This window comes from Lissotriton helveticus, chromosome 7 (assembly GCF_964261635.1).
Source record: "Lissotriton helveticus chromosome 7, aLisHel1.1, whole genome shotgun sequence".
Lineage (NCBI taxonomy): Eukaryota > Metazoa > Chordata > Amphibia > Caudata > Salamandridae > Lissotriton > Lissotriton helveticus.
Genome location: NC_136068.1, coordinates 460,106,084 through 460,119,118, shown reverse-complemented (window position 1 = coordinate 460,119,118; position 13,035 = coordinate 460,106,084). Strand labels below are relative to the sequence as shown.

General features: G+C 44.3%; 1 protein-coding gene across 3 annotated transcripts in view; it reads left to right on the top strand.

The window, feature by feature from the left end:
• TMEM219 (transmembrane protein 219) overlaps nucleotides 1-13,035 on the top strand; it is a 1,079,108-nt gene that overhangs the window by 272,862 nt on the left and 793,211 nt on the right. The gene's annotated exons all lie outside the window — the stretch shown is intronic.

The following is a 13,035-nucleotide window of genomic DNA, read 5'->3' as shown; positions in this document are numbered from 1 at the left end:
AGAGGCGCTTTCATCTTCCTCATTACATGCTGGGCGCTGAGGAGGCCACACGGCCGAAATGCATACGCCCGCCCGCGCCACTGTGCTTTTGCTGCAATAAAGTTTCTCCGCTGTATTTCCCCCCAAGTGGCCTCAGACTCTTCTTTCTGGAAGGCGTTTTGGATTAATTTGCACTACCTTGCCAGTGTAGTGCTACTGGGGCTCCTGCACATTTGGTGGCTTGATCTTACTGGTTGTGATGTGCTCCGGCGCATCTTTTCCCTTTTTCCGAGGCTTCGGACAGCATCAAGCCCACCACTGCAAACAGGAGGAAGAGACGCGGTGGTAGAGTCACTGAACTCTGCTCTGGACTCGGCGCACTGCCGCACGGGTCCCCGTGGATTAACGTACCTGGATGTGATGGTTGTGCGGTAACGGGGGGAGCAAGGAGGACTTTGGCTGTGGCAGGCAGTGCGGGACACGTGGAGTTTTGCTGCCTTGCAGTTCTGTCATCCCCACTGACATTTGACGTTCCTGGCAGAACATTGCATGCTGGGACCAGTAGTTCCTATCCACATGGAAGTACCCGAGCAGGTGACACTGATTACGGCTAGGGGGAGGAGCTAACCTGAGTTTTCACCTGAACATGGTGGGGCAGAACTGTTGAGAGGCGCTTTCATCTTCCTCATTACATGCTGGGCGCTGAGGAGGCCACACGGTTCAAATGCATACGCCCGCCCGCGCCACTGTGCTTTTGCTGCAATAAAGTTTCTCCGCTGTATTTTCCCCCAAGTGGCCTCAGACTCTTCTTTCTGGAAGGCGTTTTGGATTAATTTGCACTACCTTGCCAGTGCAGTGCTACTGGGGCTCCTGCACATTTGGTGGCTTGATCTTACTGGTTGTGATGTGCTCTAGCGCATCTTTTCCCTTTTTTTCGAGGCTTCGGACAGCATCAAGCCCACCACTGCAAACAGGAGGAAGAGACGCGGTGGTAGAGTCACTGAACTCTGCTCTGGACTCGGCGCACTGCCGCACGGGTCCCCGTGGATTAACGTACCTGGATGTGATGGTTGTGCGGTAACGGGGGGCGCAAGGAGGACTTTGGCTGTGGCAGGCAGTGCGGGACACGTGGAGTTTTGCTGCTTTGCAGTTCTGTCATCCCCACTGACATTTGACGTTCCTGGCAGAACATTGCATGCTGGGACCAGTAGTTCCTATCCACATGGAAGTACCCGAGCAGGTGAAACTGATTACGGCTAGGGGGAGGAGCTAACCTGAGTTTTCACCTGAACATGGTGGGGCAGAACTGTTGAGAGGCGCTTTCATCTTCCTCATTACATGCTGGGCGCTGAGGAGGCCACACGGCCGAAATGCATACGCCCGCCCGCGCCACTGTGCTTTTGCTGCAATAAAGTTTCTCTGCTGTATTTCCCCCCAAGTGGCCTCAGACTCTTCTTTCTGGAAGGCGTTTTGGATATATATATATATATATATATATATATATATATATATATATTACCTACTGGCGGTCGCCAGTAGGTATATATAGTTAGGATTTTTTCTCTATGGGATTTTTGAAAATTCTATGTCTAATAACTTTGGCGTTTGTGGACGGAATTGGCTGAAATTTTCAGGAAAATGGCACATTTCGTTTCTGAGCAGCCCTTGAAAATTTGGGGGGGGTTCGTCAAGGAGGGGCCGAGAAAAAAGGGGGGTCCCAAAACGTGTTTTTAACATTGAGTTTTCCATAGGGCGGTTGGCCTCACTTTTAGCCCGAACGGCTGAATGGATTTGCACGAAACTTGGCAAAATTGTAGGGACTGGTAGCCCGATGTGCCTTTTGTAGGTCTCAATATATGTGCTACAGTGGATTTTGAGAAATTAACGTTTAAAAAAAGATATATATCTGTAGCAGCGGACCGGGCAGCGCTCCAGTACGCGTACTTTTCGCGCAACGGAGCTTTGTGAAGCGAAGCTGATTGGTTCTCCGGCGTCTGTAAACATTCCAAACAGTCCGTAGCGGCCGCCATCTTGTCTCTCGGTAGGATCGAGAGACAAGAGGAGGCCAAAGCGAAGGGGCAAATGACCATAAGGGGGCATAGTAGATCCTCGCTGACCCCCTAGGTTTGATGTGGAGGTTTTAAAAGGGCCCCGCGGGGCAAAAAAAAAAAATAATAATAATAATCGAACGGCTGAATGGATTTGCACGAAACTTGGTAAAATATTAGGGACTGGTAGCCCGATATGCCTTTGCTAGGTCTCAATATATGTGCTCCAGTGGATTTTGAGAAATTAACGTTCAAAAAAAGATATATATCTGTAACAGCGCTCCGCTTCGTGTAACGGAGGTTTGCGAAGCTGATTGGTCATTCTGTCACTGGGCTATAGTTGGGCTACATCTGGCTGATATTTGGGCTACATTTGTTTTTTTTGTCTCTGGCGGCCATCTTTGGGCTACATTGGGCTACATTGGGCTTCATTGGGCTTCATTGGGCTACATTGGGCTACATTTGGGCTCCAACATATATATAGGCCAATGTAGCCCAATATATATTTTTCAAAGTTAATTTTCGTAAAAACCACTGGAGCATATATCTTGAGACATAGCAAAGGCACATCGGGCTACCAGTCCCTACAATTTTGCCAAGTTTCGTGGAAATCCATTCAGCCGTTCGAGCTAAAAGTGAGTCCAACCGCCCTATGGAAATGAAGGAAATGAATGGGTAATTTGTAATTAGCAAATAGCTCATCGCAAACTAGGAATGGTAAAGAATCGCTATTTATTCCTTAAAGTTCGCTATTTAGGAAATGCAAAAAACTTTGATGATACATATGGCGGTTCATCTCTAACAAGATAAGAAGCATAGGGATAGATTTATGATGACCCTCGCATCACCAGGGATGTGTTAGTCATTCTGTGCCGCTGTTCCGTCACCTATGGTGTGCTGCATTTACAATGCGGCGCATCATGGGGCAAAAACAGCACAGATGCGTGATGTATCTGTGCCGTAAAGGTGGCGCATTGCTGGAGTTGTATCGCAAGTGTGATGAAGCTCCAGCAAGGGTCGGGGGTGCCCCTGTCGCAGGGTTTCTGTTCTCACACAGAACTGTGGACAGAGGATTGGAACCTCGGCGAATTAGGGTGTCCCAAAACTCACCTTAGTAATCAAAAACCCCTTAGCAAGCTAGGTACAGTGTCATATTGGATATAACAAACTCTCAATGTTTAGACAATCCAGAATATGAACTTATAGTACCTCAGGATACGTGGAACTCATGAACAGTCGGTCGTTATATATTTTTTAGAAACCAGAACATGGAGTTAAGAAGAACACATGTGTATTTGAAATGTTTATTTACTAATGCCGTCTTCTCAGGCGTAGTATCTTAGATAATACAAGTACACATATTATCAGTAGCAAAATTACCAGCATAGTTACTAGTACATAAAAAGCGAATGGTGACAGTATGTTAACATGCTGTAAATGAATAAGAGTTAGCAACACTTATAAGCAGCCACGGGCCGTGGAGGGAGTTACAGTGGGGCAGGGAGGCGGGGAGGGGGAGGGGCAGGGTGGAGAGGGCTCCACCCTGCCCCTCCCCCTCCCCGCCTCCCTGCCCCACCGTAACTCCCTCCACGGCCCGCGGCTGCTTATATCTCACCCTCCCTAATACACATATTATATTATTTGCTAAGAAGGTCTGTTTGTGTTGGTTTAGGGCGTGCCCATACTTTAGTGTCTTAGATTTGAAGGAATCACATCAGCATACACCAGCTCTCTCTTCATGTGAACCGCATCAACTGTTGTGTATGTGTGTTCGGCAAAGCAATATAAAACCCGCCTCATGCCCAGAATTGGCAGAAGCTGCACTTATGTTATGAGTATGAAGTCATGGAGATCAGACCTCATAACAATTCTGTATCGTGTTGTTCTTGAAACTTCAGCACTCGCTGTACAGATATAGTTTAACAAGCAAAGCAGATAGTAGAGCAATAACATATTATTCTCATGTAAACCACGATGAACTACTAGGTTGAAAGCTAAAGCAACAACTAAGTGTCGTGTGCAGAAGTTGCAAAAAAGGAAAAATGGCGTTTAAACCGGTAATGAGCCCATGCTAACTTAACACGGTGTAAAGATATCCAGGACCTAGATGACACCTCCCCATGATCCGGAAACGAACTGAATAAGATAATAGAAGTGCCATCTCATGAGAGCAGATTGCAACTTTATACGTGGACGGTCCGCAAGGTAAAACATTAAAAACTAGGAAAATTTAATGCTAAAGAAAAATAAAACAGCCAAGTACTTTATCGAGTGTTAAGCCAATAGGCAAGCTAAATAATAAAAACTTGACAAATAAGTCAATGAATTGTCAATGAAATGCTAGTACTCAGCATATCAAACATGAAAAAGGTCTATGACATAACTGTGTATGCAAAATAAGCTGCAACAGCCTCCAATAGGAAGTCACCGTCTTCATCCGAAAAGAGTTCAGCCATCCAATTTAAAAGCGGAAAAGAACATACGTGCTCTCCCAGCACCGGATCCTCTATCACCATCAGAGGACAGCTCGGTGGGTTTTCAAGAAAGCTCTGTTCCAAGAAAGACTGTGTTGCCGCCAGTAAATTCCAGGGACCAATTAGTCCATGCATCAATGCCACAGCCATAATCCTTTCGCCAGGACAAACCAACTCGTGAGTAATGATAGGAGTCATCAGCTGATTAAAGTCGACGTCAGGAGAAACCGGTCCGCAGAGACACAAATCAATGGCCCAATCGAAATCACAGGTCAGGCAGTGAAATACAGGCTGGACACAGGTGAAGTAGGATAATCGAAAAGATAATCCATATGCCGTGCTTAATATCGCCAACGGCATTGTGCCATAATATTCTAGCATGCGATTGCGGAACAGTGTCAGCAGCTGCAGGGCGGGAGCTTGCACAGGAGGGACATCCATATTTAAAAATGTAAAAAAGCACAAGAGCGTCCGCTGGTAATGCAAGTAAAAATGGGAATCCACGAAGCAGAGTGGAAAAAATAGAATGAAAGAAAGCAGGGATGACTCCAAAGATTTTCTCAAATGAAGTCACGAGACCACTGGTAACAACTTTAAAAAAGTGCGCCAGGGCCTTTGTGGAGGACGCGTTAAAGATAGTCCGAACCATCTTGCTGAAATGGAAAGGCAAATCTGTATTGAAAAGGGTCTGCACCTCTGTACGGGTGTTCGCTATGTGAAGCACGAAAGTTTCACGGGCCGAACTCAAGGCCACCTCTCTCTGAGACAAAAGAGCTCTTATTCTTGCCATGCCGTTGAAATGTGCTCCCAAGGTTGGTATTTGTGGCGAGATTGAAAACTCCCTATGTTCATGTGTGGGAGGAAATAGAACATTTCTGCAGCAAATAACCCGTTCACTTACTGTTACGATAAAAGGAATACTTTTAATTAACCCAGAACAATCTTCATTATTGAGCATCAAATAACTACCATTTTCCAACAACTTGAACGTGGGGATGATAGCAGGAACTGGCGTGCCTTGCAACACGCAAGCCATATTTGGTCGGTGTTTGTTGCATGAACCGTGTAACTGTATGTGCCTACACATTAGTGAATGATCTGGCGTCTCAGTGCATTCCTCTCCATTCAGATAAACTTCTTGATCATCTTTGAAACATCTGTATGTGTATGGAAGCGACCAGACCTCATGAAGAAAAGCACTACCTAAAGGTTCATAACAACCTATTGGTATATATTTCATACAATTTGAAAACTTATATAAAGCAAAAGGCAGCGTTATTAAACCGTGGATAAGGCACGTTGCCAAAAAACCCGCAATCCTCTGCTGATGATGTCACTGAGCATGTCATGAATGATGTAATATGTGACATCATCAGCAGTGGATTACGGGTAATAGTATCTCTAGTTTACTCCCCTATAGCTGTCTTTCTTTTAACATAAGTGTCTGTTTCCTTCCCTTATACTTACTGTTCTTTTTTTTTAAAAAAATTTTTGGTTCACTTCCGGTTCGCGTACCGGCGAGCGAACTGGGAAGCGAACTACGAGAAATAGAGGTTGGCACAGTTCCAAATATTGTACCAATTTTTTAATAACGGGGAGGTAGTTCTGAAAAGAACTTTTTTTTTATTGTTTTTGTTGTTTTATATTTTTTTTATTATTTTTCTGAACATTTTTTTACATTTTTTGAATTTTTCTGAACAGTTTTATATTTTTTTGGGTTTTTCTTGGAGGGGGCAATGAAAACGATTCATTGTAAAGGGCTCAACAGGAGCAACAAAATAAAAAAAAAGGATTTATTATTTGGGGCGTTTCGTACAAACTTGCATATGATTGTCAATAGCTCTGTTGATCAGAGTGATGCTACTTTCTCTGTAGCAAATGAATCCATTGCAATGTACGCAGACTTGTTTTACTTCACCAAATCTCATTTGTATATTTGGCACCATCTCCCTGCCCTCTGGTCCCGTTACTTCCGGTACAACAGATCTTCTGGCCATAATAGGGAGATTATCTAGGTCGTTCCGAAACTGTGCAGCACTGTAGTTGTTAGGATGCCACCTAGTCATATGGCGATGCATTGTGTAGTTTCCGAAACTGTATTTTTTGTCGGTCCCTCTGGACAGTCTATCTTGACATATAAGGCAAGTTACGTATCTTGCATTTACTTTTTTCTGACCTTTGGGAATTTTAAAAAATTGCCAAATGAAGTTTTCTTTCCAGTGAGACGTCCTGGGCTCCTCAGGCAAAAACTGCCTCTCTTCGTGCTCGTCGTCCTGTTCCTCTTCTTCCTCTTCTTGTTGAATTATAACTTGAGCAGGTGGTCCACTCTTCCTTGGATGTGGTGGAGGTGGTGGGGAAGCACCAGCTGAAGCTACTAAAGAAGCCATTGCTCACTGGTAACAAAGGGTCTTTCTCTCACAATGATGAAAGTCAGAGTGAGGAAAGAAGGAGGGATTTTCATCATTTGGGAAAAACAAGAGTTCTCAACCAATGAAAAGTGTTCATTTTAGATTATATGACCTAGTCTTACATCATTAGGAAACCAAAAGTGAAATGAACCAATGAAAAGTGTTATTACCAAGTCACATGACCTGCTGTGTTTACGTTAAGCGCTTTGCAGGGCCTCCCGGTTTGCTTCCAGAAACCTGCGCTTTGCGACTCGCTTCGCGTACCAGTTCGCTAACGTAGCACGTCATATGACGTATCACGCGACAACGTGAAACGTCATGCGGACGGGAGGCGTCACGATGTTGTTTTCTAACGCGGCAGTTGCGGTAAAGAAACGTTTACCGGCTCGCGGTCTATTTCGCGGCATCAAGGTCAGCTAACGGGAAGCTTCCCGATTCGCGAAGCGGGAACGAAGAAAAAAAAATATTAAAAAAAAAAATTATTCATAAACATATAAAATATATTTTTGGATTTAAAGAAGAATACATTTTACAGCTACAGATATTAGCTGTTAAAAAACCAATGAAATTCACTGAAAAAACCATAGGTTATAGACCATATATAGTTAGGAATTAGCATTTACAAAACCTTGAAAATTCACTGAAAAAACCATAGGTTATAGACCATATATAGTTAGGAATTAGCATTTAAAAAACCTTATTTTACTCACACAAAACCATTGAAATTCCATATATAGTTAGTTGCACTAACTATATATCGCGCACCCGCAATCCACTGCTGATGATGTCACATATTACATCATTCATGACATGGTCAGTGACATCACTGATGACATCACTGATGACATCTCAAATGACATCACTGATGACATCACTGATGACATCACTGATGACAACATCCAGTGACTGTATGTTTCTGTAAAGTTAAAATGTGTCTTACATATTGAAGAATGAGTGGAAGTATAAGTGTCTGGACAAAGGATTTAGTAGGTGCATGACTGAATGTATGAGTGAGTGATTAAATGTGTCTCACTGAGTGCATGGGTTAGTGTCTAAACTGTCTTAATTTGTGCATCATTATGTCTGTTGTTCTGTAAACGGCTGCATGTGTTGATCAGTAGCTATATGATTAACTATATGGGTTACTGATTGATTGTCCAAGTATTTGTATGGGAGACTGAGTGTGTGTGTGGCTGGCTGGGAGGTGTGTGACTCTGTGCAGATCAATGTGTACTTGTATCAATGATTGTATAAGAAGGTAAGTATGTGTTAGTATATGTTTGAAAATGTAAGGTGCTCTATGTTTAACTGTATAGACAAGAAAATGGAAGTGTCATTGATTCTTTACAGGACTGACTAGGTGTGTGAGTAACTCCATGGATGAGTGGCAGACTGTGAGTGTCTGTATAGGTGTATGAGTGCATATGATAGTGTTGTAAAGATGAGTGATTGTATGTATGAATGATTGTATGGGTGAATGAGTGAATGTGTGTGTAGACGTAGGAATCAGTGAGTACGTATGTAGTAACTAGTATTGGTGTGTCAATGGTTTCAAAAATTATACTCTGTATTTAACACTGGGTGAAACAGAGGTTATATTAAAATGTGAGGAGATGCATTGTATTGTCACATGAATGATATCATCAGTGATGTGGTCATTGATGTCAAATGAGATGTCATCAGTGATGTCATCAGTGATGTCATTTGAGATGTCATCAGTGATGTCATCAGTGATGTCACTGACCATGTCATGAATGATGTAATATGTGACATCATCAGCAGTGGATTGCGGGTGCGCGATATATAGTTAGTGCAACTAACTATATATGGAATTTCAATGGTTTTGTGTGAGTAAAATAAGGTTTTTTAAATGCTAATTCCTAACTATATATGGTCTATAACCTATGGTTTTTTCAGTGAATATATATATATATATATATATATATATATAATTTCCATATATAATTTTTATATTATTTCCGGAGTCCCCGCACATGGGCAGGAATATTCAGTGCTTATGACTTTGACGAGTATACCCCTGGAAGAAAACTAGGATTACAGGTAAGTAACTTATCCTTATCTACCATCGGGGTCATTGACGAGGGGAATTTCGTCAGACCTTTCTAAAGCGCTACAGCGTCCCAGACCTTTAGCATCGCCACAGTTACAGGTGAAGAGTAAAGACCCCACGCCCTCAGCTTATGCAGAAGCCACATCTCCCTCCAGATATTGGCTTCAACCACTGCTTGGTCCATGAAGGTCCAATGCTTTTCGGAGAGAGGGCGATTTCACTTTACAATATACCGAAGGTGGGAGGCCTGGAGATATCTGTGTACTAGCGGGAGTCCTACTCCCCGTCCATCTTGGGCTGTACCAATTGGGACATGGGTAGTCGTGCCTTCGCCCCTCTACAAACAAATTTATTTATGGCCAGTTGTAAAGCCCGCATAGCTTTCGGAGGGGGGACCCAGGGCAGGGTCTAGAACCGATATAGAATCCGTGGAAGCATCGTCGTCTTCACTGCTGCTATGCGCCCGAACCAGGCCAGTTTTAGCTTCGACCACCCGTACAGAGCTTTCGCCGTCTGGTCCACGAGCGCCAAATAGTTCAGCCCCAGCATTTGCGACATAGTAGGAGCCAAAAGGATGCCCAAGTAGGTTATCGGTTGTTTGGCCCACTGCCATGGAAATCTCTCTTTTAAAAGCTCTACGTGCACCTGGGAGAGGAAAGGTTAAGGACCTGGGACTTGCTGAGGTTTACTTTGAATCCTGAGACCTCCCCGAAGATCTCAAGTTCAGACAAGAGAGCGGCCAAAGACATGAGTGGCTCTGAGAGAGATAGAATCACATCATCCACATTGAGACTTATCTTATGGGTTAGAGATTTTAAGTAAGATTTGAAGTTTTTCAAAATGCTTCCTTTTCTCCTACCACAATTCCTTCCTATCTTTGGTTTGCAACCTGACAATTTTCTGGCCAGAGGTTAAAACTTTGTCCTTTTTGCTGTGTGAATTTCAATTTCCTAAGCTCTGTTTTTAGTTGTTTGAGTACAGGTGTGAGCCATCATTTGCTCTGTGATTGAGGTGTGCCTGATTCATTGTTGCCAAAGACCATCATAGCCTGGATTATGTTTATCCCTTCTGGTTATACTAGTAATTAGTGGGACCCAGTTGTCTGTTGTTGAAATATGTCCTATAATTTTTGCCTTTCATAACAGTTTTGCCAGTTTTTCAGGTTTTCATCATTCAGCACGCTCGATTTTATTCTCTTAGGTTGATTTGGACTTTCATTTTCCTCTTTTTGGGGTACTTCAGCGCATGTTTAGGCAGGTTTAGGGTGATTATAGCAGGATGATAGTCACTGTTAAGTCTTTTTGTGATTGAAAAGTCAGCACATATTGAAAATAATTGACATGATACTTATATGTAGTCAAGTGTGGCCCAACTTCCATGGGAGTGTTGAGTAATGTTTCCCGCCCAACTGAATTTTCTACATTGTGTTAGGGAAACTAACTGAACACCAGTGAAAAAGTAATCTATTTGTTTTCTCATTCGGTCTTGCGTTATCAACTGAGGTTAATTCATTGCATGAATGAGCTGTCACTCATTAGTATCTAATTAAAATCTTCTATATTGATCGGTTTGTGCCATGAATGATAAAAAATACATTTTTCCAGTCCTTCTATTAACTCTTTGGCCATCACTTTTTGGTCCTTATAATGGATTTGTTGGTAAACATTCCTTGATAGTATTCTGTACTTTCAGTTGTTAATAATTAAATTATGAAGAGTAGTGGCTTGCAAAAGATTGCATGTGAGCTTCAGTTGTGTTATTTTAACTTTCCTACATGTTGACACGTATATGGCTACGTCTCACAAATTACTACTCTTGATTTCTGATTTTGAGAATTCAAGGTAAAAGTTTAAATGTATTGGCTCTTGACTCTAAATCTCTTGGAGACCGGTAATATCCCACTGTTTCATAAATACATTAGTGTTTGAATCCTGTAAGAATCTGTGAAGACCTGCAGCATTTCAAGATTGTATTGTTAGAGAGTTGGAGGTTGAAGGCGGTCTTTGCTTTGTGAGTTCTTGTAAGAGTGTTCGAGAAGCCAATTGGTATTAGCAAGCAGGGCTGTTGGTAATCTGCTCTATTCTACCAGATTCCCCATGTTACCTATGGAACTAACTTAGCAGTGTCAACGCATGTCTATCCTTAGGGTAATGTGCACAACCCCTACAGAGTTATTAATAGGGTCAGTGACTCCTTAAGATCTTTTCAAGATTGATTGATGTGATTGGTTTATGGGGGAAATACGAGTCAGGATATTTGGGTGTTATTCTTTTTCATGTTGTTTGACAATAATGTCCCGTTTCTTGAAATCGGCTTTAAACCTGAATGCCATTTCTGGTATTTTGGGAGATCTCCATATGACTTAGGAGTAGTAGATTAGGACACAAAGTGGATGCTTAGGATATTGTGGTTCTCTTCCTATTCATTTTTACTCTGGTATAAAGATTACCCAGAACTTTTCCTAAATTTCTGGTCTATAATAGATTGGGAGTTGGTTTAGCCAAAGCTTTGAGTGTTGAACAGCTATGTTTAATTCATGGTTCTCTTGTTGTACTGCGTTGTTCCTTGGAATTGACTTTACAATTAGTGATTCTTGTGTGTTGGTCGTATTGTTGGAAAAGGGGATTTCTGGCATAATAGTTACAGAAGCCGGTGTCATTTATCATCTTCTAAGTCCTCTACTGAATTACCCCCCAGGCGTCAGATTGGATCCGGAAAGTTTTTTCGTCAGCAGTACCTCTGCGTGTCAGAAGGTGGCATCGGTCGCTCCGTGTCCGTTGTCGCTGTTGTTGTCGCCGGGAGGACGTGGCTGCAGCTACTTAGACGCCGCCCTCGCGCGCTGACGTCAGTTCTTTCTTTTTCCGCGCCAGCCAGCGCAGATACGGGAAGAGCGGTACCCTCAGTCATTTTTTGACTAACTTTTTCTCGACTTTTGTTGACTTCTTTTTCGAGTCTTCGATTACGACGGTGCACGAGGAATGCCTGGTTTCAAGGCCTGCGGATCCTGTCATCGCATGATGTCGGTGACGTATCCACACCGCATGTATCCTGGAGCGCGTCCGCGACCCCAATTCGTGCTCCTACTGCCGGTCGATGGCGCCGAAGGCTTTGCGGGAGCGGTCCCGAACGCTGCTTGAGCACCGGCAGTCGCCTCTGCGCTGTTCGAGGTCCCGGTCGAGAGGGAGGTCGAGGGACCGGTCGCGGAGCCATCACCGTACTGGTTCCAAATATTCGTAGTCTTCGCACTTGAGGTCGGGTACGTCAAAGCATAAGAAGAAGTCGAATAAGCATGGTCGTATGCCGATCCGTCGAGGCACGCGGGTGGTGCCCCTCACGCGGCTCGAGCGTGAGGCCGCAGGGTCGACTCGGAGTTTCCCTCCCTTTCCGGGACCCGGAGCAACTCCCACCCAGCTTCGTACGTTCTATGAGGCAATGCATGCCATCTTTGGGTGGACCGGCCCCGCCGGCGCGCCTTCGGGCCCCGCAGACTCGGTTGGGGGCCTAGGCCTTCGCTACCAGATGCTCCGGCCCTGGCACCGCAGAACCCCACTTGGATCCAGGCCTGGATCCTGTTCACTCCTGGAGGTTCTTTTCACCCTTAGTGACATCCAGACGATGAGCAGGAGGACTGGGAGGGATCAGGTGACCCTTAAACTGACCAGCTAGGTTCTGACCAGGACTGGAGAGAGGAACTGTGGATGCCAGTGGTCTTGACACCTCCCCTGACCTTGGCATGTTTTCTCCTCCTACCGTGGCTACGGAGGAGGGAGTGCCGTACGCAGTGGTGTTGCGTAGGGTGGCCGAGGCTCTCAACCTCGAGCTTCCTATTGTGGCGGTCAGGACTAACCGCCTGACAGAGGTGCTTTAACCAGCTGCAAGCTCTTCTGAGCCCCTGCTGCCATTTAATGAAGCCCTCACCGGCGTCCTTTTGGGCACGTGGTCCAGTCCCAACACGGGGTCCCCCGTGGACAGGATGATTACCCGACGCCACCACCTGGCCACGGACAACCCCACTTTCCTCTCCAAACACCCCACTCCAGAAAGCTTGGTAGTCC